Source organism: Ctenocephalides felis, unplaced genomic scaffold (assembly GCF_003426905.1).
Source record: "Ctenocephalides felis isolate EL2017-DRISC unplaced genomic scaffold, ASM342690v1 CF-g0.4_SCAFFOLD_01425, whole genome shotgun sequence".
NCBI classification, from domain to species: Eukaryota; Metazoa; Arthropoda; class Insecta; order Siphonaptera; family Pulicidae; genus Ctenocephalides; species Ctenocephalides felis.
In genome coordinates this window covers 1-4,815 of record NW_020537579.1, presented here as the reverse complement: position 1 = coordinate 4,815, position 4,815 = coordinate 1, and positions in this window count along the sequence as shown.

The window sequence follows — 4,815 nt, the reverse complement described above, 5'->3', positions numbered from 1 at the left end:
GTAAATAATTAATTTTATTAAATATGATTATGATATTTATATCTTAAATAATATATGAATTAGATCGACTATTACGTTTGTTTCTTAATGTGCATTTCTATTCGAAAGTTATAGTAATCTCTAATGAACATGAGATGCAAACCATGAATTGAGACTGGTCCTCTCGTACATAGATGGAATGCGTTTTTCTTCACAGACTTGCGTACTTTAGATTTTTAAAGGAAGCTTGACTGTATGTTGTGTCGCCTTTATATTTGGCGTAGAGATAAAAAATATTTAGGCAAACCTAGGAAAAATAACAATTATTATTATTATAAATACGTATATTTTTGTCGTGTTTGTGAATGCGTATACTTTATTATATATTTTATAATTTATTATTCTGTATAATTCGCTTGCTACAAATCATCATCTGATAACTAACAATGCGTCGAAAAATCTGATTGGATTCGCGATAAATATTTATCGCCCTTTTGACCTCATATTACAATTCAGCTAATTCATCATACTAAACAGAATTCCTGATTATATTGAGAACTTCGCGATATATAGATATACCAAATTTTAATTTTTGCAATGGTAATAAATGGTATAGTTATTTTTTTCTTTATTTTTTGAAGATTCAATATTTGTAGCAAGGTAACCAATGACAATTTTATAATATAATATTTCAATATTATTTCTTTCTTTGAATAAATCAAAAGTAGTGATTTAGAACTACTATGAGTACTATGTCCCCATTTTTTATATATATTTTTTTGAACAATGGTATTTCTTTTTTAAGTTCCGTATAATATTATGTATCATTTTTTCCTTTACTTCTCTTCACATTAGTAAGTAATATCGCTTTTACTGACAGTAATATAAATATGTTACATAAATAAGGCCGTAGGAAATAATTCTAGCTAAAATAATTTATTATATAATATTTAAAACAAAACTCCTGAATTCAGGATTAACCTCGCTTCTAGAAAAATCCTGGACTCTTCCGCAGGATCAGATTTATATCTAGAGCTTTATATATCATTCCAGTTTAATTGCATATTATTTAAGTTATAAAATGAATAATTGTAAAGAATTGTGAATTTATATTTATTTGCAATTCAATATGTTCTACATTGATTTTTCATTATTCTGAATAGTAATTGTTCGTTTACTTTAGCTATTTTGCAATTTGCGTATTCAATTTGAATACTTTTTTATTTAAAAATTTATTACCAGTTAATCAAATTAGTTAAGTTAATAAGTTATTAGTCATAATTAGTTACATTACTTTTTGGTCATTCAATCAATATTTTTTTTTAGTAATTTGTTATGGTAAAAAGAAAGTTCGGTTATTCTCAGTGGCGTACCTAGAACTTTTGCCGCCCGGGGCGATCTCCAGATTGCCGCCCTTTCAATTATAAGTCAGTCAAATAGTAGTTTTCGTGCCTTAAGGCAAATTGCTGGGACTTCCCGTACCGAAACATAAAATTTTTAAAATGATTTAAAATTTTTTGCGATCTGAAAAAAATATATTTTTGAGAATTTCGAAAATTTTGAAAAAAAATTGACTTTTTTAATTTTTTTTTATTTTGAAATTTTTCGAAAATTTGTAACTTTTTTCAAATCAATCGCGCTGCGCAGCTGTTTTGGAAACGAAATATCAAAGCGCGTAAGCGTCGCGTTGCAGTCTAACGGATAGACATTGATACGGAACCCATATAAATGTAAATTATATTTGTTCTTATTACTAAAATCTCTAGAAAATATTAGTTAATTTGACGTGAATATGTCTTATAAACATTTTGGACCGCCAAAAGTCATTTTTTTACTTTTTCTTATTGAATCTCTGTAACCGCTAGACCTGTCATTCCAAAAAGAGTTCTTCGTTTGGTCAATACAAATAAAATGTTTTTTAAATTACTTAAATCGGACGCTTTGTTCTCTCATGAACTAAATTACGAAGTCGAATGTCACGAACGAAAGTACGAATCGAATGTTTTGCTCAAATAGTCCAGTCATTTTAGCATTTCACCTCGGATTGTGAGATACCCAGCTGTAAGTTTGTAAATAGTTGTATATTGACACCCTAAAAGTTGTCTCAAAACCTACATATGGTAGGGTGTGCGCAACTATTAAATTTCGGGGTCAAAGGTCACAAATATCGCGGTTTTTAACTTCCCGAAGGAGAAGTTTATGTTTTCATCAAAAAATCCGATTCGCTAATTTTATGTTTTCTCGACGTTTCAAGCCATTCTGAATCGAATGAGAATAAATTTGGAAAAAGTATGTGTGTGTGTGTGTGTGTGTGTATGTGTGTGTGTGTGTGTGAACAGATTTTTTGCCGTAAATCGACGTTTTCTCCAGAACGGCTGGACCGATTTCAAAAATTTAAAAGCCATTTGATGTATCTCGATGAGGACTATCGTCTCTGAGTTTTGTGCGGCGATCGGCCGGGCCGTTTCGTTGTAAATTGCAGAAAAGTGAAAAATTTTTCGCCCACGTTTTAGCCCGCAATTCTAAATCGATTCTGAAAATTCAAAAACCATTCGATAGATATTGGTTGGGAATCGTGCTGATTAGTTTTTGGTAAATATCGGCCGAGCCGTTTTCTTGTAATAACGTTTTAAAAAAAAGAATTCGACGATTTTTATGATTTTTTTTTTTGACGGTAGATACCATAGTTTTCTAGGTCATACTAAAATATCACGGCCCTACGACAACTCGTTTAGCTTTAAAAATTCGTCAAAGTTTGCAAAAATTGGTATAGTTTTTTTGACATTTGTCAAAATTAGACTTTTGATCGACGTTTTCTCAAAAGCGCCTGAACCGATTTCAGAAATTTAAAACCCATTTGATGTATTTCGGTGAGGACTATCGTTTGTCAGTTTTGTGCGACGATCTGCCAAGCCGTTTCTTTGCAATTTAAAAAAAAGTGTTAAACTTTTCGTCCATATTTAAGCTCATCCTACCGAATCGATTTTAAAAAATCAAAAACTGTTCGAAAGATATTAGTTGAAAATGGTACTGATTAATTTACACACGTACATACATACATACATACACACACACACATACATCCATTTTTTCTAAGGTATGCCAAAATGTTCAGAAACCTCTGAAACGTAAAGATATATAAAAATTTTCATTTTCGATTTTTTCGCAAAAAAATTATTATTTTATTTATTAATTATATTTTTTGTTTTAATTTTGAATATCATCATATTCGTGAAGAACACACAAAGTTTTAAAATCTTTTTCAAATATTTTGCAGCAGAAATAAATTCTCTTAAAGCATTAGCTTACAAGTTGAACTTCAATGCCGCTCGATAACTACGTTCAAGTTATTTAATTTTATATAAACCATTGTTTTGCTTACGCTCGTTGGGCCCTAATTAAATTTAAATTTTTGATAGCGGTAACGGTAGCTACTTTAATAGATTACTTGACATTTTATTTTTATTTAATTTTAAATAGGAGTAGAGTTAACTATTGTTTCTTCAAGAAGAAGCTAGATGACAAATATCTCCATCTTCGTTAAAAAAAATCGTCCAAAAGGTATTGAAACGGATTGGATTTCCGAGAAAATGAATACTTTTCAATACTGTTACTAACCAGGGGTGTTGTTTAAAACATAAGTTTTCATAAAGATTACAGTAAAAAAAAGAAATTGTTAATGGAAGGTTATGTAATAATTAAATTTATGAAAGTGGTATTTTTTAAATTTTTATTAAAAAAATACGTTTAATTTAATAAAAAATATTAGGCGTCCTCATGCATTATTCTCATATTGAATTCGTTATCAATGAGTTTTAAACAAAATATACAATCTACACGTTATAATTCTCTGTATTGTATATCTTCCTATGATTGATAGGATCGTATTTATTTATTATTTCATTATAACGAAAATTTACATACCAAATCATCGAGTGATATAATAGTTTGATTATCAATGACAATAGTAGTCTCGTTGATGGATGACCTCTTTCTTAGAAATCGAAATCGATATTGCGTTTTGAATATTGTTTATGCTCAGTTTTATATCTAAATTGAATTAACATTTGTCTTTCTAGTATATTTCAAGTATATTTTGTGTCATACAACATTATCTGTATTTTCAATACAAATACTGTTTTCGAAATCGAAAACGAAAAGTTATCTAAAAGAGCAGTTTTTTTATTTCGAATTTTAAAATTTCAGTTGATGTAATATGTATTTCTGATAATATTTTCTACTCATTTATTTTTTTTGTTTTTTTTTCTTGTTTTTTTGCGCGATTTTGCTTAATGGCGATGACTGTTTTGATATGTTTTCGACTATATATATAAATTATTCTTATTTAATATAAATAAGTAATACGAAATTTTTATTAAACAACTTCTAAATTTTAATGCTATTGATTTATATAAAAACAATACAACTAATGTTTAAACAAATAAGAAAATTCAACTAAATCAGACATTCTGGTGAAAAAATTATGTACTTTTTTTTACTAATATATCTCACGAACAAAAAGTATTACTTATTAACTTCCCGTAGGGTAAGTTATAGTAATCGTCCAAAAATCGAAATCAAAAATTTTTACATTTCTCGACGTTTTGAAGGTTTCTGAACATTTTGGCATACCTCAGAAAAAATGGATGTGTGTGTGTGTGTGTGTGTGTGTGTTTTGTATGTCCGCGTTTTTTCGTCCACGTTTTCGGGCGCACGGATCAACCGATTTGAATGGTTTTAAAAAACATTCGATTCCTATTGATAGGAGATGTGCTGATTAGTTTTTGGCAAAGGCAGGTCCAGCTGTTACGGAGATATGGAGCAAAGAGTGCAAAA